The 24722-nt window shown below is 39.6% G+C and overlaps 1 protein-coding gene and 1 long non-coding RNA gene across 8 annotated transcripts in view; one reads left to right on the top strand and one right to left on the bottom strand.

The window, feature by feature from the left end:
- Positions 1-24722, top strand: part of BACH2 (BACH transcriptional regulator 2) — a 253359-nt gene that overhangs the window by 48060 nt on the left and 180577 nt on the right. The window contains exon 1 of one of the 6 annotated variants that reach the window (XM_006133290.4): positions 12970-13072. The exons of the other annotated variants lie outside the window; for them this stretch is intronic. The gene's annotated coding sequence lies outside the window, so the exon portion shown is untranslated. Of the gene's footprint in view, positions 1-12969; positions 13073-24722 lie in introns of those variants that run through there. 6 annotated transcript variants of the gene reach the window in all.
- On the bottom strand, positions 987-14659 carry LOC112547486 (uncharacterized). 2 transcript variants are annotated; one of them, XR_012902601.1, is made up of 3 exons: positions 14528-14659; positions 6569-6645; positions 987-1117 (listed from the first exon to the last, which is right to left on the bottom strand). It is a non-coding gene; the product is annotated as an uncharacterized LOC112547486 (long non-coding RNA). The 2 variants fall into 2 exon arrangements; XR_003091221.2 differs by lacking the exon at positions 987-1117 and adding an exon at positions 6273-6410.

Raw genomic sequence — 24722 nt, 5'->3', positions numbered from 1 at the left:
TATCTGCAGGCTGGACCAACAATGGTTGTGGTTCTCTGTTCCTGGCTATTGGGAGCTCTGGATGCAGCACACGCAGGCGAAGTGGCCATAGGGACTAGGGAAATACAATCCTGTTAACTGGGGCAGACAGAGGGCTGCTCTGGGCCATCTGGGCAGGAGCAGGCCCCCTGCCCGTGGAGTGGTGGGTTCATCTGGGCTGTAGCAGCCCCTTGCCTACTTCAGGCAGGGGGACAGCTCCAGGCCACCGGTTAACTGGGAATCAGTAAGCATCACCTCATAGGATGATGCTAAACCATTAACCATTGACATCCCTAGTAGGGACTTGCTGGCTGCTGCTTCCCACAGCTCTGACTGGCCGGGAACAGAGAACTATGACCATTGGGAGCTGTAGGGAGCAGTGCTTGCAGATGGTCAATGTCAGCAAAATGTCTCATGACCCACAATCAGATGACCTTAATGGACCACATGTGGTCCAGAGGCTGCAGATTGCCCACCACTATTACAGACATCCAGTTCTAGGAGATGTGAAATTCAGGTGGGTCAGGCCAATGCTAGTACAAATATTCACAGCTGGATCAAAGTCCCTACTGCCAATCAAAGGTTATATCAACAGTACGGAAGCTGTGCCAGCATAACCCTGTAGTACTGGTGCAGCCTATGCTGATAGAGGTGGGGGGTTTCTGTTAGTGAAGGACCACATTCCCCCAATCATCGCAGGCAGGTGCATGGAAGCATCCTCTCATTGACATACATGCATCAGTACTGCAGACTGAGTTGGCCTAGCTATGTCGGTAAGAGGTGTGGGTTTTTGTTTTTGTTTGGTTTTTTCACCACTGCTGATGCTCCTTTCTTGACCTAATATTTAAATGTAAACTCAGCCCAGGACTCTCTTGTGCATTGGCAGCTCAAGGTGCCATCATACATCATCTTCCGAGTAGTGTGAACAAGCTTCACTTTTTATATCTTGATTATTTAGGACTGCAGTGGAATAAATATATTGCCTCTTAGTTTGAGTTGCTGAGCTTCTTCATGTTGATTACCACTGCAAATTTACAAAAGCTTTTGTGGGTTCTGTTGTTTGAAGGCTGAAAGTACAACACATCTGTATCTCAAATGCCTGCATGAAATATTAAAGGAAAGTGAGTGAAAAGTCAAGACATTACCTCACCCTGCTTAAATTCTACATTTAGCCTATTCCTTTCCTATAGCTTACAAACAACTTCCTGAAAATAAGCCTTCTTTCAAAAGAAATTTAAAAATAAGAGACTTTTAATTAATAAAATGATCAGAACTGTTTGTTGGTAACATTAAGTTGCATAGATAAAGATGCAATTGTAATGATAAAGTTGTTTTACCTTTGTTATATTTCTTTGTTGTAGAGATGTTGTAGGTATCTTAATCACAAATCTCCCTTATCCCCTCTATTCAATAAAGTGTCATTTTTGAATATTGGAAGTATTAAATTTTAAAAAGTGATCTTTTAAAATAGATTTTTTGTTCAATAGACTCAAAACATTCAAATCCCGTTTCATTGAGCACTTAAGGCATTGTAGTCTTTATCAGGATTGACAAGTGTTCTAGCTATAATACACATATGCAGAGGCTGTAAGAAGTTTAATATTGTATAGAAATGGATAACTCCAAAAACCTAAATCTACTGTCTTGTTTCTATGGTAACAAATATTGAAATGTCTAGCCAACACTGATTTTCCTGTAATTTCTGTCTCAGGGTTCTAGGAATTCATTAAAACTGTAGAATCCCTTTAAAACTGTATATTCTGTTGTAAAAATTCCCTAGGTTAATGTTAAGCATAACTTCACATTTTAACATAATTTTTGTGTGTAACAGACTTTCTAGCAAGTAAGGAATTAGAGGAGTTACTTTTTGTATTTCTAAAAGAGAGGATGCTCATTGATCTGGTATTTTAGGTTTCTCTCTGGCAACTTGGCTTATTTGCATGACTGACTAGAAAATGGGGATTTAGCATGTGGATTATGCTGAAATATTAGTCATTGAAAAGGCCTGTCCAGGAGAAAATCATGGTTTGCGCTTTTCCTATGGAAAATAATCTGTCCATCAGGAACTGCTGCTTGCTGTCATGTTCAAGTTAGAGATGTAAGCAACTGATGGACTAGTCAGCTATCTGATAAGCAAAAACATATAGGATAGTTGACACACTAGTCACTCCCCCCCCCCCCCCCCTTTGCCACCTCTATCACAAAGAGGCAGCGTGAGTGGGAGAGAAGAGGGCATGCTGGGGGGAGCCGGATTAAAAGCTGTTTTCCCTCCTCCCCCCAGCTCCAGCTCCGTGGAAGGGGGCAGGGGCACAGCAGCACCAGTTCCAAATTTGAAATGCACAAGAGTCCCCACTGGAGCTCTAGTACATTTCAAAGCAGAAGCGCCACATGGAGCCTGGGGCAAGTGGGAGTCCTCCCAGGCTCCATGCCCAGCGTCTGCTTTGAAATGTACAAGAGCCCCAGCAGAGACTCTTGTACATTTCAAAGTTGGAATGCTGCCTGGAGCCCAGGGCCAGTGGGGAGTCCCCTGCTGACTCCAAGGTCCATGCAATGCTTCTACTTTGAAATGCACAGGAGCCCGCTGTGCATTAGACCTTATCCATTAATTGAATAGTCTATGGAAATCCCATCAACTATTCGATTAGTTAATTATTTGAAATTTAACATCCATAGTTCAAGTTATGCATCCTTGAGACAGCCTCTGGTAATTGGGAATCCATTCTCTTAAAAAAAAAAAAAAAAAAAAAAAAAAAAAAGGTGGGGGGGGGGGGGGAGGTGGTTTCCTATATTTTAAAACAGTGACTTACTTGGATTTTATGCTTCAGTTTGTTAACCTCAAGACTAATGAGGAATATTTTCGGCACTTGACTTAAGGAGTTTCATATGTCCCTTCTAGCAGTTATTTTTCTTTTGAGGTCAGTGCTGCAGAGTTGAGAACAAGGTCGAAGTCTTGATTGAGCTTCCATTCCCCTTCTGGGGGGATTCAGACTAGTCTGCAAGTGAGAAGATCTTTAAGATCCTGAACTAAACATTAAATTGATGCAAGGTCCCTACAGAAGAGATCGGGGACAACTGGAAGCAGTGGGAAGCCCAAAGTGCTTCTTGCTGTGATGTATTCTGTTTCCTATTATAATGGTGGAATGATAATGAGGACAGAGGACAAATGAGTGAGATCTCTTCTGCTCAGTTTCTCTCCTAAATATTTGTCCATTTTTGTTGACTCTCTAAAGTTTTCTGGTATCTAACATCTTTTCCTGAAGACAGTTATAAGTGAGGACATTGGAACTCTGACAGCCAGTTGAAGCTTCAGCTTCCTTCAGTCGGACACAAAAGGTGAAAGAAGGGTTGCTAGTGGATTTGAGTGTTTCACTGAGTCATCAGAAAGAAAAATCATTCCCTTGCATCATTACAGAACAGTTAGGGAAGAAAATGAAAAATTTAATCCATGGAGGCGATCTCTTTAATCCCATCAAGAAAGACAGTGTAGGAACAACTGTTTCTTTTAAAACATGAAATTGTTCATCTAACAATGTCCCATTTACTGTTGTAATACAATTAACCTATGGTACCTATTGCCACAAAAGCTCCAAGGAATTCAAGATGTGATTAGATTTTTCTATAGATGATATGACCATCCACATTTCAGGACATAACCAACCAGAAGATGCCTGGACTCGTCTGGAACTGGTGTGGATCGTAAACATCCATTTTGACTTTACTTTTCATTTTACAGCTTCACTTATTAGTAACAGTGCTTGATAAATTCTGGCATTCCCATATGGTTGTGTGCAGCCTGACATGACATAAATCATATTTTGATTTACTGATGCATTACAAAAATACTACATTAGTGGATCTTTATGAATTACTACCTAAAACCTTAACAAATTAGAAGGTCCAGAGAAGTGCATGTAAGAGTTAAGAACACACGGGTGTTTATATTAGAAGCTAAAACTAGAGTTTGAGCCACAATTGCTATCCTTAACTTGCTTTTGTATTTGAATGGACATTACAAGAATTTTTCTTGTGAGGAGCTACTTTTTAAAGGAAAACCAAACAACCAAACAAAAACCTAGGGAGCATCACTCTTAATGGTGAGCATCCCTGCAGGCGGAGGCCTGGGAACCTGCAGCCAACACAGGGTCAAAAGCAGCTGGGCTGGAGCAACCTCTGTCCGCAGTGCAGGCGCTCCCCCAGTCTGTCCATCCCCATTTAACCAGTTAACTATTAAATGGGATTTTATGTTCCTTTAAAAAAAATCAGTGTAAGCCCAGGCCAGCATGCCTAGAAAAGCCACTTTTGATAAAGAAACCTATTTTAGATCCCTAAAGGAGGTATCAACTTTTTCTGGAATTATAATTGGAAAAATGTTATTGATCTAATGAGATAAGAAAGGCCATGCTGGTTTGGATCAATGGTGTCCTGTCTTCTGGCAGTGACCAGTGCCAGATGCTTCTGAGGGAACAAACAAAATAGACCAATTTCAAGTGATCCATCACAGTAGTTGTGTTGTAGCCTATAGTTCTAGAATATATGTTTTTGTATTATAATGCAGAGACTCCCAACCCCAATGTCAGTGGGAAAGTCTTTTCACACACCCATACTAAATAAAAACCATCCAGCTTGGTATTTAGGACCCTCTGGGACAGAGGTCAGAAAGATCACTCCTGCTGCTGCTGCTAGCTTACCTTGTTGAAGCTTCTTACCTGTCACAATATACTCAGTTGAATGAGAAGGTGCTGCTTAAGAATAGTGTGGACTCAGATGCATGGATCATCAGATAGCTCAGAGCACTTAGCCAGCTTTACACTGTCTTTAAGATGTACCTTCCCCAATAGCGTGTGTGGGCAGGAATGGATGGAGAGGGAAGTGAGTGGTGATAGTATTTACACCCATCCTGCAAAACTCCCTTTCCCTGGAACTCACTTGGTAGCATGAGAGTCCAGCAGCATTTTATTAGATTTTTTTTTTTGTGAATCTAAAGAAAACACAGAATATGCAAAATAGAAATGTTTTGCCATAAAGGATTGGCTATGGAAAAAACACAGCATTGGGGAGCCTGTGCAAGCACTCCAGCCCCTCCACTGCCCTACTACAGGGCTGGAGCACACAAAATCTACTAGCCTGGGCCCCTGTAGGCTCTAGTGTGTGAGGGGACTATGTGGAGTTTCTTTCTCCTTCTCAGTTGGGACCAAGATCAGTGAGGGTTTGTGTTTTTGTGTTTTTGTTTTTGCTTCTCACTTGTGTATGCACCCCCCTGACTGATTTTTTTCTGTGGGTCAGCGGCCCCCAACCCAAAAAAGTTTCCCTGCCCCAATCTAATTCAACATCAACCACTTTTTTATTTTGAGCAGTCAGCAAAAAGAAGTCTCTTTTCAAACAGAAGGACTAGCAACAACTCTATTAGTTTCTCCTCTTCTGTGCTATATTGAACACTTCCACCCTTCTTGTTGTGAACCATTTTATGTAGATATTTCCTAATTTTTCCCATGACATTTTAGCCTATTTCTTCAGACGATTGTATGGACTGAAAGAAACTATTGTTTCTGCAAGAGTACAAGCATGTGCACATTTGCTAATCTGGCTGGTACAGGATTTCAAGAGTGGGTGGTGTTCAGTTGAGAAACAGAGTTTGAATGTGTGTAAAAAGGGTTCATGTTGACAACATGCACTTTTATTTTGTACACAATAGCATTTCACTCTTTCAAGGCAGAAAGATTCTTTACACATTTTTTTCATCAAATGTTGAAGTCTAGTATCATGAGACATAAAGAAGGAAATGCAGTCAGAGTGGACGTATAAAAACTTGAAATAGTTTAGGCTTGAGGGGTTTGAGTCCAGATTCTAGCTAGATTAAGCTATTTGTCTCATGTTTGAAGACTTATCTAGTGCTATTCTTCACAAATAACTTCAGGGTTTTAAGCACTTATTTGCATCTTCTAGATTGGTATCTTTAAATAGAAGATGAGCTGAACAAGTTAGTATTTTGTATAGCATTGTGAGAAAATACCTTGTATATGACAATGTACTTGCAAACTCCTGAGTAACTGGAAACTATTTACAATACAGTTGGTTTTTTAACAAAGTATTTACATACAAGGATCATACAACAGTTTATAATCAGATAGTATTGTCAAGCAGCAGAGAAATTGTCAACATCATTGGTAAAAGCCAGTAGAAGGGGATTTGGGCCTTTTGTAGGAAAAGAGGAGGGCAAAGTGCCAGCCACCCTCAAATTGTAGTAAGTCATTTCTTTGGAAGCCACTGTTTGATGTTAATGACTTTGCCAATTATAGTGTTTCCCATTTGAGAAATTTTGTCTACTTCATGTCAAGGCAACTTCATCCATATTCCTCTGACTGCCTAGAGTCCATCATTTTTGTTTTCTGGGGCTGTGGGGGATGAAAACGGTAATAGCGTCATTGTGTCCTACAAACGTGTGTCTATAATGATGCTTAAATATGTCAGCAGCCTTTTAATATATTGCCCATCAGTGTCTGCTGACAGGTCTGTCGTATCTGGCAGGGTAAAGTAGGTGGCTGTTCATTACCTTCTTATGGTGGTGTTCAGCAACTCTTCATCCCGCTTCAGGGGCTTCATTTATATGCTGTTGCTGCATCTCCTCATCTATGTGAGGCAGAGGAATTTTAGGTTGCAGTGACATCAGTCTGCTAATAAGTCAGCTCGGTCACCTTTTTAATGCAGTTTCCTTGTTTGTTTGAGATAGGGACTTAGCTGAGAGGCATCTTCTGTAGCTGACAACATTAAGGAAGATTGAGGTGATGCTTGTTGCTGGAGCTGTGGCAACGCACAGAGCCTTCTCCCTTCCCCCACCAGTTTAATTTGATGGGGATTCTGACAGGGCTTTTTATTGATCAGTTATGTCCACCTATTACCAAAGAAGTTTGAATTCCAGGGATACCTTAGCAGCACAGTAATTTCCTGGTGACGATGAAAACATGTTCAATTTACTTTTATTTTTAACATATGTGCCTCGCTAAGAACTTGCAGTCTTTGTGACTAGGCATGTTGTGTCTTGAGAAAACTCTGAGGAGGTCCAGGCTGGCCTGATATCTTTCCCAGTATGTTAAGGGCAATTTATAAAGAGGACAGTGATCAATTGTTCTCCATGCCCACTTAAAGTGGGATAATAAATAATGAGATTAATCTACAGCCAATGAAATTTAGGTTAAATATTAGGAAAAACTTTCCAACTATAAGGGTATGTCTAGACTACATGGCTCCGTCGACAGAGCCATGTAGTTTAGGTTTCTAGACATAGGAAAATGAAGCAGCGATTTAAATAATCGCCGCTTCATTTACATCAAAATGGCTGCCGTGCTGTGCCGATCAGCTGTTTGGTGGCACAGCGTGGTAATCTGGATGCTCTGCTGTCAACAAGGGAAGCTCTTGCCGACCACCCTGTTATACCTCATCAACAGAGCCATGTAGTCTAGACATACCTTTAGGGTAGTTGGAATAGGTTACCAAGGAAGGTTTTGGAATCAACATCAATGGAGGTTTTTAGTACTAGTTTAACCTGTCTGGAATGGTCTAGGTTTATATGGTCCTTTGACAGTGCAGGGGACTGGACTTAGTAACTTCTTGAGGTCCCTTCAGCCCTACATTTCTCTTTTCTTTGTCTTCCCTCCCTTTTCCCCCTCCTCACCTAGCTCCTTTTGTTCAGCCAGTCCCAGTGTCCTTCTCACCCCATCCCCAGTTCCTCCTGTGATCTTGGTGCACACCCAGTCAAATACCTCCCACTCTCCATTTGCACTACCACTTCCCTGATTTTCATGAGGACAGCAAAAGGTATTTCCATAATAGAAAGGGAACCCTTGCCTAATTGAAAGTGTATGCTCAAAAATATGTGGGGACTTGAACTTTTACAACAAAACACTAAAATTTCACATGGGCAAAATGTTTTTTTTGGTCTAACCTTGTTTTGAGAAACAATTGAACCAACATGGCTGACATTTTCCAACAAAATTCAGTTTGACACAGATACCCAGGATCGGAAATTTCAGCCCAAATGGTTAAACTTTGTCAAAGTTGTAAGCAACTAAAAGTGTTGTCTTCATAATGGGAAATGTTGGGCAACCTTGACTCTAGGAGGCATTACCTGTTCCACTGTTAATATGGTGATGTGTTTCAGACCTTGGTGGAGTCATGATCCATGGGCTCACATAAATCATTGGGTAATATTGCATGCTTAAGGAAGTGTTGTGTCTTTTTTTAAAAAGCACCCAGAATAACTAGGTTAATGGCATTTCCAGTAGGGACGTGAAGGTTTAGCAGGTAATCCTCACATGTAACAGGTGAGGCTTATGGGTGTGGCTGGAGCATCTCCCCATCTGCTGGGCAGGGTGCAAGACTGGGGCTGCTCTGGCTGGGCTGGGAACCCTGCCTGTGATGGTGGGGGTATGTCAGGCCCCTGCTACCCACTCGCCCCCGCTTTAATTGGTTAACTGGTAAATAATAAGTTAAACTGGTTAGCCAATTAAATGGGATTTTACATCGCTAATTTTCAGGATTTTAACCACAAAATAGCTTTTTAATTTAAGATCCTTGCAGCCTGGCCCAATTTTTATTTGATTATATAACACCTTCAGTTGGGTGTTTATTCTACAAGTCGGCTCTCCCACCCAAGACAGGATGATTTATGTGCATTATATGTTGTTGGTTTTTTGCCTATCAGTGGGAGAATTTGATGCCTAAAAGTAGAGCTAATAAATTCTAGAATGGTAAGCAATTGACTGTGGACCAATCACTGTAACCAGTGTCCAAGTCACTTGTACAAATGTGGCCTTGGACAAGTCACTTTTGGTTCTCCTTCTACATTGTAGGTCTTGTCTTTTTGATTTGTGAGCTATTTGTGGCAAAGACTTTCTTGCTGTTACTTATGTCTTTCTTAGAGAACAGGAGCACCAGTTTATCTGGAACTCCCGAACATCACTGTAATACAAATAATAAATAATAATCCTTTATAGTTAATCAGTTTTCTATTTTGTTGATATTGGCTTTTACCCAATGTAATGGGGAGAAAAACATTTTTTTAAATAGGAAAAATGTGATTGCAAACCACCAGTACTGGGAAGACAGTTCAGTGGATTCAAGTAGTACCTGGCATTACCTTTAACTCCTATTAAACTATATCAAGTCAAATATTTAAACAGGGTGGCCCATTGTCAGGGATTGAATAGCACATTAAGGTGACATGGAATAACAAGATACATGGTTGGACGTTTAAACAAGATGGTTTTGAACTAGAAATTAGTTGCAGACTGTAACCAGTGAGGGTAATTAACCATTTGAACAACTTACCAAGGGCCATAATAAGTTCTGTATCACTGGGAATTTTTAAATCTAGATAAGTCTAGTTAGGCCACAGCTATTGGACTTGGAGCAAAAATTAATTTGGGGAAGATTGTATTATGCAGGAGGCTGGTCTAGACTCTAGATGAGCACAATGAGTTGTTCTGGCCTGAAAAATCTATAACAATTATATTGCATGTCCATTACATCACACATACCATTACCACCACCACCAGTATTGGTGGTCAGGCAAGAAGCTATTCTTTTTCCATTCCTCTTTATTCATTTCATAACTTCTGATAATCTTCTTAAGTGTTCCGGTTCAGCTCAAAGGCAAGACTATCATCCGTGAATCCTTGTTTTTCCTGAATGCCTTATGAAGGGTGGGGTTTTAGTTTATCTTATGATGTGAGCAAACAGTCTGAGGTTTTTGTGTTTAAAATATTTTAAGAAACCTAAAATGGGATTAAGAACATTTAAATACACCAGGAGGATATTTGCTACATTGTGTCATAAATAACTAATTTAGATCCTCTCTTAGGCTGCGTCTAGACTGGCATGATTTTCCGCAATTGCTTTTAATGGAAAAAGTTTTCTGTTAAAAGCATTTGCGGAAAAGAGCGTCTAGATTGGCACAGATGCTTTTGCGCAAAAGCACTTTTTGCAGAAAAGCGTCCATGCCAATCTAGACGCGGTTTTCTCCATCGGGGCTTTTTTGCCCCAAACATTTTTTACCTGTCTACACTGGCCCTCTTGCGCAAAAGCATTTGCGCAGGAGGGCTTATCCCTGAGCGGGAGCATTATAGTATTTGTGCAAGATCACTGACAATCTTACATTAGATTGTCAGTGTTCTTGCGCAAATTCAAGTGGCCAGTGTAGACAGCTGGCAAGTTTTTCCGCAAAAGCAGGCGCTTTTTGCGGAAAAACTTGCCAGTCTAGACGCAGCCTTAGTGTTTTTCTACATAGTGTGGTATGCCTATGTGGGGGTGTTGCATAGTAATTGATCCATATAGACCCTGATAGAGTGCACTTAATGTTCCCTGGTAGTTCACAGCCATATCTTTAAGTTCACTATGGAATATCTAATGAACAGCAGCAGGATCTACAGAGACCTATTAATGTGCAACACAGTGTGCTTTAGAAAACCCATCCCCGCCATGTGTATTATCTCACCGTGTAGACAAGCTGGAATACTTAAGCCTAAAATTTATACATCGTGCATTCACCCTATAAGTTTTAAAATGACTGCAGATACTATATCCCCACAGTAGGAGTTTGCATTACTAACTGTGGAGTTCGTAACTGTGGCCCTGATCCTGCAACTGGGTCATTGTGGGCAAACACATGTATTTGCAGGCAGCCCCAGTGAAGTTGCGGGGGTTCCTCATGAGGATCATCTCATTGCTGACTGGGGCCTGTAGTAGGCCTTCTGCACTTCATTCTCTTAATTTTAGGGGACACTTAGAAAAGTTGTGCCTCTGTTTTAATAAGCAAGTCAGTGCAAGTTGAAGATGATCATTATTAGCAGTAATGTAATATTCAGAGGAAGACCGCTTAAATCAAGCCATTCTGAACTAGTAATTCCTATACATTTCCTTTCTGTTAGCGTCTGGCCATTCTGTCTTGGCGGGTGAGGCGGGAGATGGCATAGTCACAGCTTTACACTTTTAGATTCATGACAGAACACTGACATTTGAAAACACCAGAGTTGGTGTGAACTGTTCTGCTTCACTGCGAAATATGAGAGCTATTGCCTTTCTTTAATATAAAACTGCTTATTCTAGCAATAGAGTTGTTCCATATATCTTGGTAGAAAAGCTCATTCTGTTAAAAAGAAATCCATTTCCTAGAAATATGAATGTGTGGTATGTTTATAGTCCCTATGCATACACACTTGTAAGAATAGTGCCCCCACCTTCCTTTTTGGTAGCACCGGTAACTAGAATAAACACTCTACACCTGATTCACTGCAGTGTGTAAATTTTCTTATAATGAAGCAAGGATGGCATTTGCTGCATTTCCTATTGCTTGCATCAGTGAATATTTTATATTATGTCATGATTAATCCTAAATCAGACAACCTGGGGGAAAAAATTATTGTTGATCTCCCATAGGCCACTTTAGAAACAGAGCAGGATAAAAATGCTTTAGAATGTAAATGCTAGTTAAAATTCACAAGATCATAAAACAGACGTAAGGTACAAGCCTTTTAAAACAATGTAATGAAATACAATAAAAGCCTTTTTATCATTTTTAAAGGAAGCTTATTTAGTAATCACCAAGTTTCCATCTTCTCCAAAAATCTTTCCTCTCTCCTTAACTTTTTTAAAAGTTCCTTTGTGTTGTGAAAAATAGATGGGCCTACGAAGCTATCTTTGGAGACAGGGCATATATTTACCATATTTCTGCTGCTGAATTCATTATTGAAAATGTACTGCTGTGTAGTAATGAAGCGGATGTAATCCAGATTGAATGTAGAGGGATAGGAACTAGAGGGGAGAATTAAAAGCACAGTTCCCAGAAAGTGTAGCACGTGTGAAGGGTGATAAAACTACTCCTGGATCTGTGAAGAATGCTTCTATTTTTAACATGATGTATCAGCTGTTGTAATTTCCAGTTTTGTGTGTGCGCACACGTATGTGAGCCATCATTGTGTACAACTGGAATGTCACTTCTGGCCTTGTTTACAGTATAGCAGTACATTCCTGAGTAATTATAGTAAAGGCCTTGGTGGCATTATTTGAGGAAAAGTTTGCTTTGAAAGTGGTGAATGAGAAGGAAGGCTTGCTGGGAGGAATCTGAGAGAGACAGAAAGAAACATGCAGTTCCAGAGGGAAATACTCTATGCTTTACAGTTGCTTGTGTGGATAGGAACCAGATGGTAAGCTGGAACACCCGGTCGGATAGCTGAGGAGCCAAACATATGGTTAATGGTTAGGAGAAATAGCTTTCAGAGCCAGGGCTTTGCTGACTGCTTCACATTACAGATTGTTACAGTGTGTCATTACATTGCCAAGCTAAGTGCTTAATACCCACTGCGGGCTCTGGGCATACATTTACACAAACGACTTTTAGCTATTTGCTGGCATAGACTGAAAAGTTGACATCATATCTAGTTTTAAAATGTCTTTCTCTCCTCTCCCTGCAGTGCAAATGCACGATCTTTTGCATTTTATAAGATAGGAGCTTACATCAGTCAGCTTTCTTGTTCTCCGTCTGTCTGCTTTAATCTGTTTGTTTTCAACAACTTTTTTTAAACAACCAAGTTTGCTTGAATTGCAGCATTGCACTTACATGCCCAGCATTTGAAGTTTCTGTTGTGGGAGCTTTGGGCAACACCAAGCCTATGTTATCTAAGGAACTGCTGAGCTCATTCATCTGCTTTTCATGGCCTGCTTCCTTTTATTTTTAGCCAAATCCGTCAGGCCTGACAGGCGGGTAATTTGATCCAGAGAAAGGGCAAAGCTCCAGGTCCTTTCCACAAAGCAATTCTTCTCCTCCCTCCTGGGAAGGCTCCAAACTTGGCCTGCTCCAGGCAGATGGATTTGTTGAGTCATGTGAGATCATTTACACAAAAACACAGTGAGGCAGTGAAGAAAAAAAAAAAGGAGGGGGTGGCGGGAGAGAGGAGGAGAAAGGGGTGGGAGACAGTGTTGCCGTTGATTCTGATGGGGAGTGTAGGAAATCGGCTGTGAGGCAGCTAGACAGAGGAATGCAGCAGATTCATTCTTGTATAAGGTAATGTCTAGTTTACAGTACAGGGCGGAGCCAGTGTAGAGAATGACTTGAAAACATTATTCATTAAGAAAATCTTAAAATCTCGCACATGCACAAAACGAAGGGTGCACTGTTGTCAGCACAGGATTACAGTAGCAGTAAACTACTAACTGGAAGGTTTATAGAAAATGAGTTGGCTCTCTGATGCAATATGAGTTTGCTTTGTCTTCATGCCAGCATGACCGGGGTTGCCAGGGATGGGGAACAGGGAGAATTGGAATATTACTCATGGTTAATTCTTTCCAGAGATTATTTAATAGGACCATGGAGGGAGGGGGATATGCACAATTGTAAGTAAGCGTACTGTACTAAACACTGTTAGCTATAGCAAAGCATTTGTTTCATTTTTAAATCAGTCATGGCATGATCTTCATTATACCAGAAAATAGACTACACTTATTCAGTTGAGTTGGTTTGTTACCCAGAGCAACCAAAATGCTCCCTTGTGCTATTTAAAAAAAAAAAAAAAAAAGAGGATTTGGGAATGTGTCAAATTTACAGCATTTTATATTTTAGTGGTAAATAATGAAAAATTAGGTTGATTAATATATAGATGAACAAACTTGTTTATGTAAGGTTTTAAATAGACTACCTTTACAAGATTATGTTTATCTTGCACTTCCTAAAAAAACCCGAAGTAGTAACTTTGCTATTATGCCAGACTTTCTTAATAGTAGAATATTGCAGGAATTATATATTTTGGTAATATAACTGTATCAGAGACCGTAGCGTGGGATGGCAAGTGCGTATTTTAACAACCCTAATTCTTTCCCTCTTTGTGTTCATCCTAAACTACTGCAGGATTTTGTGGCGGGAGGGGAGTTCTGGTCATGGTATATTGTTCAATGTCCTATTCTCAGCTCTGACATAAAAGCCTTTTTTTGTGCAGGAAGTGTTCTGTTCTCTCTAAGAGGCCTTTGCCCATTTATAAAATAGAGGTAATATGTCCCCTCCCCTTAGACTTTGGTTTTGTTGTGGGGTTATTTATTTGTATTGTGCATAGGACTCCTAGTCATGGAGCAGGATGCCATTGTGCCATATCCAACTGAAATTCAATAAGATTTGAACATCTACTTCCCTTAAGTGCTGTTGGAAATATCAGTATCACTCCTGATAAGGGAAGTTAATGCTCTAAATCTACTATATATTGACAGGAGAAAAATCTCAGTGTGTTTCCTGTACCCATAAAACATTTCCCAGTTTAAAAAAAAAAAATAAAAAAAATGCTTGTTTCACTGCTTTGAAAATGAAGAGCTGATCTCTTCTCACTATTTGCTCTTTTGCTTTGGACAGCTATCCAGCCTAGACATGTCTCAGGAGATCTGCCTTTGGTGTTGGGAACAGCTTCCCTCTCCCCCCTCGTCCCCTTTGATCTGTTCTCCTTCTTTCTTTCCTCTTACTTTTGTTGCTGCTTACCTTCCTTCGGAAAACTTCCCTGTGAGGTGTGCTGATGAGCAGGCTAATTTTCAGCTCACATCCACTCTTCAAGACCCACTATGTCTTGTTCTATGCTCCTGTTTCAGACCAGCAGTTTTTCTGACACTGCCTTCTTCCATACGTTTCTTCACAATGGCACTGCTTCCTTCTGAAATTGAGGAGTCTGGAATGAGAATATTCAAGTGCTTCCATGTTTTGTGACATGTTTCTGTATTTCTGTCTATGCAACGTGTAAGGTAGAGGAAGGATTTTTTTTTTTAAGTAATTTTTCTTCATTGCTGTCATGAGCAATTTTCTCTTCTGGATGTTGGGTTACTAACAGATTTTAAAAGTATTTTCTTTGACAGGTGTTTTTCAGGTTTTAAAAAATGCCATGATATATTGGCTGCACTCGTGCACGCTCTCTCTCACACACACACACACTCTCTCTGTTTGCCACCAGTGCAGGGAGCAACATTTACTTCTAACCTATGGCATCAGCAGGCTGTTAGCTGCCAGTCACAGCAATATACCACTTCCTTTCCTCATTTTTGCTTCTACACAACAGTTCTAAATTGTGTTCTTGCTCTGTCTCTGGTGATCTGGCAGTTTGTGCATTTTGTCACCAGAGTAATTGAAGAATATAGGCCTCTAAGGCCAAGAACTGATTGCAAGAACTCTGAAGGCATACATGGGACACTCTACTGTATCACAACAGGGCCAATGTATAATTGGCAAATGAGGTGTCTTCTGGCTATTAGTCAGGTCAAAAGATGGATCTATGGAGCTCTGCACTGGGGATGTAAAAGTTAAGCCAGAAACCGATAAGCTGATGCTGATAGGTTCCAGTTACCAGTTAAACTCCCTCGGGGATGGCAGCCTGCGGCGCTGCCGGCCAGCAGTGTTTAACTGTGTAACCAATTGAATTGTAATCGGTTACACAGTTAGTACTTTTTATCCTTTTACAGCCCTACTCTGCACCCAGACAGATCAATCAGGCGACGGAATTTAGGTTTAAGAATGTCCTGGCTTACCTATATTTCTTCATAATGAACTGCAATCCTGAAAGGGATTTCTAGAGTGCACACTTCCTAGATTCAGTAAGGCTATGGTGTTCATTTTTATGGAGGCTTTTTTGTTGCTGTGCTTTAGGTGGAGAGGTCTTCAGTTCTTCACAAAAATCTAGGAGACCTTTCAGATGCAAAAGTTGCAGATCCAAAGAATGTTCTCTTATGAGTCAGATTACCTGGTTCATTTACTCGGTGCTCATCATTTGTGAAGTCATGCTAGAAGAGCCTAGCTATTCTATCCAGCAGATACGTGCACAGACTTTATACTGTAACTCCTTTTGGGGAGATCAGAAGTTGGGAAGTGATTCCCAAAGTGGGCTTGGCAATAATTTCATACAAATGCTCATTTGTACTGTTAACAAGCACAGTTTCCTTAGACAGAAAAACAGAGGTAGCTCTTATGAAGAAATATGCGGTGGCTGGAAGTGTGGGGTGTGGCATTTTCCTCCCTGTACAGATCTTCAGGGCAGCTCAGCATAGGATACTGGGGATTCACTATGAGTAGAAGCATTCAATTTAAATTCTCTAGAAATATTCCCAGAATGCAGCCCCCTCCATCCAGAGGTCTAAGATGGCATCACGTCAAAATGATTTTTTTTATACTACAAGAGAACAGTTCTGATTTATTTTTGTAGTTAAGGAGATTTGCAACAAGAGGAGATGTTATGTCATCCCTCTCCTCATATAGAAAGAGTCTCCTGGTTAGCTGTCCTGTTAACCACTTGAAGTAGTTTGGAGTCCACTCTGAAATAAAACCCTGACCAATACATTTCTCTCAGCTCAAGCAAAACTCTGGAATCAGTTTATCATCTAGGAATCAGCAAACCTGAATATCCAGGAGGAAACTTTTGTTAGAAGGTCCCTGTTCAGCTGCAGATCAAACAAGTTTACATTTCTTTCCCATCCTTTCCACAGAACATAAAAATATAAGCCCGTTAAGAGATTTGCTTATCAGTATAATCAGGCATTGATCCAACTGAACAAGACATACAGGAATGTCTTTTTCTTAATTCCCACATAAGACCTGGGAAAGACTCTCTAGAAGGAATGTTTGTGAGAGTTTTCTGATCAAGCATCTTCTCATATACTGCTATAGTAGCACAGTTTGCAGTCCATATGTTAGTAATGGATCGGGGTCTTCAGACTTTCTGATAATTTGTCTGAACAATCTATTAGCTTCTTGCTAGTGGTGTGCCTGTGGTGTTACCAACTATTAAAATTATCATTGCTTGGTTTTTTTCCCCTTAGAGTTAATTTCACTTAAAAGTCTTTTCTTCAACTATGCACTACAAAGACCTGTTTTCACAGGTTGCTCACCTGCTTTCCTACCTTCCTATTTAACAGCACAATGTGCTGTTCTCCTCACTTCATGGCTCCTTCTTCAGTCTCCTGGTATTGAAACAAATGTCCTGTCTGCTTACATTTTTTATTTTAATTGTTATATCAGTCTTCACCTTGAGAACAGTCCAGAGAGAAGGCTTTTCTTTCTTGAACCCAATGAACAAAATATCACCAATCAGGTTGCTTTTAGAGACTTCCTGCCATAATCTTTCTTAAACTTTGTAACAAAAAGCTTTTTGAACTTCAACAACTGATATTTTGCAACTGAATTTTTAACAGTCTGTACTGCAGCCAGTGTTGAAGCACTTTGCACAGTAGATCAATATTTCCAGATAAAAGTCAAAACTGAAATCTAACTACTTCTGTCTTCTTTCAATAACCTGGTAATGCCTTTTATTAGACCTACTTCTGTTGGGGGGAAAAAGACAGACTTCTCTAATGAAAGATAATACCTTACCCACTTTGTGTCTCATGTCTTGGGACCAACATTAACATTAGCAAAGTGTAGATAAATTGATGGATTAGTTCTGTGCATTAAATGTATTAATAGTTGTGAGCAATAGTTCAACTGAATTTAAAATAACTGTAAAACGTAAAATAAATGTTAAACACAAATAAAACATCAAAATTAGAAAAGACACTGGCAGTGTTTTAAAATGAGATTGGATGACTTTTCCAAAATATATGCTGTAGGAATTTATTTGGGAATTGGGAGGTTGTGGCTTATGTTACACAAGAGGTCAGACTAGGCAATCACAGTGGTCTGTTCTGGCTTTTGAATCTATGAATGGTGTCGCTGTTCCTTACTTTGTCACTGGAACACTTACAATATCTGGATGGATGTTAACCTTTCAGAAACTGGCTTCTTCCAGTTGTCTCACTTTTGTGACTAGATGAAATATAAGGCATATAGTTCTGACAACTTTGCTGCATTACATGATATTAGAACACTAAGTATACAAAAAAATTCCCGTTTTGAAGGAATTTTTTCTGGTCAAGCACTACATGTACTAGGTGAGCATGATACATTCAATATTTGTTAAAATGTATTTGAATATGAAATAATATAATATTATCCAGGGCCTAATGTTGTCTTCCCCAGTTGCAACAGCAGGACTGGCTTCACATTAGTTAACTTGCTTGGTTAGCTAATTTTAAATATAGTTAATTTCTCCCCAGCTCACAAATTGATCTGAGACCATCTCAGAGCTCTCTTCCCATTGGGTCTGCTATCTCTTTCATCTTTAAGCTCTGAAATTAACTGTGAATATGGGAATAAATACTTAAATGATTAGCAAATTGGCTTTCGTGGAAGTAAGAGGATGCCAAAGAGTTAATATTTCTTTGGCAAAATTGTAATATTTAACCCTAATGTTGATAGGAAAAAAAATTAGTTAGATAAACATCACTGCAAAGATACTATATTTCTCCTTATTGGGAAATGTTTGGAAATGCAGCTGGCATGATTGCAATATAGAAAAGTCCCTTCTTCCCAGCTGAGAACTTTTATTCTCCTAAAGAAGTGGAGAATAGTATTTTTATTAGATCTGGAGACTCACTGCAGTTGGTGACACATGAATTTCAGAACTATAGATAGCAGGATAGACAGAATGACTGACTGCTTGGCAGAAGCAGCTGCTTTTGCTGCCTGTACAGAGGTGTAAGTATAAGGCTACATCATAACTTTCACACCAGGTAAATGTTAATACCACTTTGTCAGGTTACAGTTTGATGCTCATATGTCTGTCATGTGCTATCACCAATGCCAAGACACTTGTGTAAGAGCAAAGGAGAGGGATATTTTAGAGAGGCATATCATAATGCCTTTTTTAATTATAGTAGCACTGCATACTAGATGAAGATTTTTACACCATGATTTTAGCCGGTAAGTGTCAGTACTTTGGATAGTCTCCGGCAATTTTTGCACCTCCAATTTTTATTCCATGTTGTGATAGTGACAAGAGTCTCATTTACCATTTTGTACCTTCTTCCACTCCTGTGTGAGAGATTCCTTAGGATTGTGGCTAAATGTTAGCTGAACTTTTTTATTCTGCAGTGGTGGGAAGTTAAAATAAGCTTACTAAAATCAAGATAAAACCACACCCTTTTCAAAAGTGTTATTTCCCTTTATGAATAAGGATATCATTTGTTATTGTAATTTTATTTGATTGCTCGTCTACAGTAGAAATGAACAGATAATAGATTTCACATCTTAGCTGTAATCTTCCTACCCTTTTTCTCTGATCAAGAAATAGGACTGATTTCTAAAAGATTAAAGGAATGCTTCTCTTACTTAAGCTAAACATTTCTTTACTGTAATTTATGGAAATGTTGACCTTTTAAAAAAATAACCAACCAAAGATAAATTCTGCTCTGTTACCCATGTAAATCTAGTGAAAGTAATTGGGTTGTATTTGTGTAACTGAGAATGCTATCTGGCCTATAGCTTGTAATTTGAGAAAGGAAATGTGATTTGTACATTGATTTATAGGGAATCAGCATGTAGTTCAAAACTGTCCACTCATTTTTGGTACTTTTTTGAGGATCTCTGAACTATTGCAGAACACCTCTGGATGCAATGGAAATAGCATAACTGCACAGGCCTGCCTGAGGGCTTGAACTTTTCTCAGAACCTGTATGAGTGGGCAAAATTTGGTTCATTCTTGCCATGAACGCTCTCACTCTATATACAAGATCACTTTCAGGATTAAACTATGGCTTGATCTTGTTAGCTGTCTATCGAACAGAATAAGGAAGGTCAAAGGTGTTTAAAGACGCTTCCCAGAGAGTTATTAAATAACCCAAACTCATCCGCTTAGGGATGGTACTTCAGGTTGGGACTCTTATTCCGTATCTGATCACCAGCAGAGTGTCAATGCTTAGATTGAGATGGCGCGTGAAATAAAATTTAAGACTTGGGTTTTCAGTGACAACCACAAGACTATATTAAGCAAATTAAATTTAACAAACAGTATAATTTGTAAAAATGATATACCTCTAGTTAACAAATAAGGGGGCAGTCCCCTATTACATTACACGGACAAGAAGGGGAAGTCCCTCCAGGTCCCTATTCCTACTTACAGAGTCTACGGCGATGGGAGGACGATTGAGGTGGTGCTGGCGACCTTCAATCCCTTGGCTATTTGAAAGCCTCAGGAGAGGAATGACCAGGCATCCCTTGCCGGCTGTCTCAGGGTCAAAGCTGGCGACCTCAATCCGTCGGTCCTTCCGGACCTCAAGAGAGGAACAGCCAGGAGTCCCACGAAGAACTGGGTAGAATTGCGGACTTCACCTTCCGTGAAGAGCGATTCTTCAGGCTCTTCGGTGCCTCTGGAACCGGCGATGGAAGCTAGACTCCATCTCTACCTATTCTAACCTTAACCTAAAATAAAACCCTATTCTAAAACGCGACGCGCCCGACGTATGGACTCGACGACGGCCGAAATGCTTTGACCCAACGCAGCCTGACGAACAAACACGACGACGTGAACTAACCTACCTAATTACTAAACTAACTAGCCTAACCTAAAAGAGAGAAGAGGACCTTCCGTCCAATTCTCTAAAGACAAGATCTTCACAGGACCTTTTTCATACTGACATTCACTCCTAGCCTATTGCCTAAGCCTAAGCCCGATGCAAACGACGCCCTGATCTCAGGATAAGCCCGAGGACCAGAACGAACCATTGTTCAGTCAGACCTTGAATATGCATAGACTGCAATGATTTAAACCGATTGGCTGCCAAAAGATGCACCTTGAGCGTGGTACAAACTGATAGGTTGGTTCGGAATGCTCATGCATATTCATAATCTATGCAAATCGTACCCAACAGGTGAGCGAGTTTTTAAAATCTAACAGTCACCTGTGGACGTGTCAGAATGTAGATCTTAAATGGATGACATTAGAGAGAATGTTTAAATACAAAATGGAGTTTTAGGCTCCATTTTGTAAGCTTGCAAAATTTCCTCATCTTTAAGTTTACAGGTACAAACAAACCAAATTAACCTTGACATTTTAAAAGATTATCAGCCCCAAACACTACATAGAGGTTCCCAAGGTCCAATTCATATCATCCAGATATTATACATTTGCATTTCTGCCTTACAATCTCTTCTTTTCATCCGGGTATGCACAATTATTTGGATGCCACATTACCAACATTGATTTGCATATTTTTTTATCTAAATTATGTGTATTCCTGTGTTTGAGGAAAGCTAGACAAGTAACAGTACTGAGCAACATCACATTGCTACTTTATGTGGTAGGATGGCTTACAGATACCTTATTTCACACCTTTTTATCTTGTGCTTACTAGGTGTAGTAATTGTTCTTTACAACTGTAGTTTAATTTAATTGGTGTTGAGATTATGCTAGTGGCTTGATGGGAAGTTAAATTGTCTGTTCCTCTGCTTAGGTACTTTCATAATTCTCATCTCTGTAGTGTTTGAGAGTTTCATGGGCATAAATGAATTTACCCTGTCAGTATATCTGGGAGGTAGGAAAGTTGTACCTCCCAGTGTACTAATAAGGACTGAGGTATAGCAAGGCGGAAGGATTTACCAAAGCCTGATGGATCTAACCCACATCCCAAGTCCCAGCCCAGTAATGTAACCAAACACCATCCTTCTCTTTTTATAATAAAATGTTATTATTTATGTTAATAAAATCCAAAGGCCTTTCCCAGAGGCCTAGATCTGATGCTGTTGTAATACATTTAACTGGATTAAACTAAATTTAAATTTTGAAATTAATTGCATGGAAACATAACACCTTCTTGGAAGAATATCAGTAACTTACAGCATTTGGAAAGGGACTGATCAGAAAGGATTGAAAGAAGTTCCCACACACTCCTTCAGCACTCTGCAAAGAGAGTTTAATCTACATTTGATCACAAAAGTACATCTACACAGCAAGAACAGCCTGTGGCCAGATCTGCAGACCATGGCTCATCCTACAGTGGTAAAAATAGCCATTTTGGTTTGTGTTCTTGGGCTGGAGCTCAGGCTCTGAAGCTTAGGGATTGGGTGCATTGGATGTCTGCTTGTGGTCAGACCCTGATCAAAGTTGATGAGTTTTGTGCAAGTTCATTGTTCTTCCTCCATTGAGCCATGTACAGTAATGGGATCTAAAGTCAGACCTCCACAGAAGCGTTATTTAGTGCGCGTTTACACTATAAGCCTTTATTTCAAAATAATGTCAAGCTGGAGGACTCCTTACTCTGACTCCTGGAACCCTCATTTCATGAGGAATAAGGGAAGCTGAAGGAAGAGGGTTCTTCCTTTGACTTCCTGCTGTATAGACAGCACCAAAAGCTAAGTTAAGATATTTAGACTTAAGCTATGCAATTGACGTAGCTGAAGTTGCGTAGCTTAATTCGACTTGAGCCCTGCTGTGTAGACATGCCCTTATAGAGTTCAGTGCTTCCCAGATATAACTGCAACCCGACTGATTTTGATAGATAAGGCCACCGATGATTATTTATTGTTGAATTTATCCATAGCAACAAAGCATTGTGCTATGTCAGGATATTTAGGGAGCAGTGGTCTGACAGCAGCAACCTGTAACATTAATTCTGAAAGACATCTTAGGTTTTACTTTGTTTATCAACTACATAGCCATAAGCAATTCATATTACAATAGTAGGAAAAAGTATGGGTGATGCCATTCTAAAAGTATTTTAGCTGCATCTTAAAGTATATATCTGGATTGATTATTAGGAGAGCGTCTTCAATAACTGGAATTTAAATACTGGTGCTGCTTCATTGTAATAATTTCCCCATACGCACATTAATAAATAGAGAGTTTAATAGACTTCAATAATCTGTAGTTTAAAGACCCTATACACAAAGGAATTATGTATAAAACATCCATTATGGTAAATTGCTACCTTTTAAACTAGAAATCTGTGGAAACAAAACCATTGCAATGCACATAGCAACATGTTGCATAGTGTTAACAAACTGAATAATTAATGCTACTTTCTGTTTATTTCACCTATTCTGACAAAAGTTGCAGCTATATACTGTAGTTATTTTTGCACAAAGATTAATTGTAATGTTGAGAAACTGTAAATTACATCTCTTTGTTTGAAAACTTCTCTAACTAGTGCTCAGCTGCTGCTCCCTCAAATTTAATAGATTGAAAAAACTAATTTTGCTTCTAGTGATACGCCCACCCAGTGTCTAAGCCAGAAGTGCCATTTAAGAAAAGTAGAAAAACCTAATTAAAAAGAAGACTTAGTAAGCAACTCTGTAAGCAAGTTTTGCATTGGATTTCAATTTGATTTCACTGTGCTTGCTGCTGAGAGCCCTGCTGGAGTGTGAGATTGAGAAATAAGAAGCAGATGCTTTTGGTAGAACAGTAGGGCATTTATCTCTTTTAATGAGATAACATCATTAGTGCTGACAAAGTGCTGCAAATCAATACATGTAATGGACTGCTGCTATCTTTCAAGAGTACCCAGATTGTTGTACTTCAGAACATTAGAATCTGCTGAATCACAGGTTCAAGCTTTATCTGTAATTTCAGTCCTTGGCTTTAATCTCACAAAAATAGGAACATACCTCAGAGATACAGGCAGGAGAGGCAGAAATGGGGATCGATTCTATGTATCTGAAAATATGGAGATGCTTAGAAGTAGCACAAAGCTTTGTGGTGCAAAAACCTTATTTTAATTGGTACGTGGGAGTTTTTACTCAGTTTGTTGATACATATTTTAGCCTGACTCCTTCATAAAATGGCTGCAATCTTTTTTTTTTTCTGCCCTCTGCCTGCTTCCGTAGAACACTGGTGTAATGTCAGCAACACTAATCATGTCAGACTGTGACACTGATGACCCTGACATTCAGCAACAAAGAGCTGTAGAAGAAAGGAGAGTGAGGTGGCTGGTATAAGGGGTGAAGAAAAGCAGCAGGAGGGGAAAAAATCTGTGGGTCAAAGCATTTTTAATTAAAAAATCTATAGGTGTAGAATCATAGATATTTCATATAACAGTGTATGCAAAGTGAACTGATACACACTGAAAAGAGAATGGACTTTTTTTTATTCCTCCCCTTTCAAATGGTAAATAGTAGGCTTATAGCATTGATGGTATAAAAATAATTATGTAGTCTTTTCTGAAAGCTTAATACAAATCTCAGAATGGTGATGAGTATGGTATAAAAATCTATATAGAAAAGAACAGTTAAAACCCCTTAACTTCTCCTTCCACAAAATCATGGAAATTCTCACTAAAAAAGTAAAATCTAAATGTGAGGTATATTCACTTGTCAGAGAGTGCTGTTGTCACATTTGAACATCACTTTCATTCCAGGAAAGAAATTGCCTTTAAACATCTTAACCTGAATTGGTCATTTAAAATCCTCTATGTATTTTTTTTCCCATCCATCCCAGGCCCTTTGTACCCTGGACTTCCCAGCACCTGTTTGTGGTGACAAGATATAAACAGTGTTGCAAGATGCCTCAGTGTTAACTATTGCTTGACAATTTAACTAATTAATTCAAGGTCATGCAGTTTCTCCTCCCTTCCCCTCTTTGGTAGTATTCACATTTTGGTTTTTTTTTCTTTGAGTGACCTCCTGGATTTGCTGTGTCACAACCTGGAAACTTAACATTTGCTGTATTTCAGATGTTTTGAATTCAGATTCTCTCCTTTCAGACTGAGTTTCCAGCTCAGATTAATCATCCAAGCCGTTCTTCAACACATGGTCTTTATTGCAGGCTCAGCTGTTTTAGCTAGCCTATTGTACCATTCCCATCATGCTTTCTCTGCAGTTCCTCAGTTAG

This window comes from Pelodiscus sinensis, chromosome 3, assembly GCF_049634645.1.
Source record: "Pelodiscus sinensis isolate JC-2024 chromosome 3, ASM4963464v1, whole genome shotgun sequence".
Taxonomy (NCBI): Eukaryota; Metazoa; Chordata; order Testudines; family Trionychidae; genus Pelodiscus; species Pelodiscus sinensis.
This window is presented reverse-complemented; position numbering and strand designations above follow the sequence as displayed.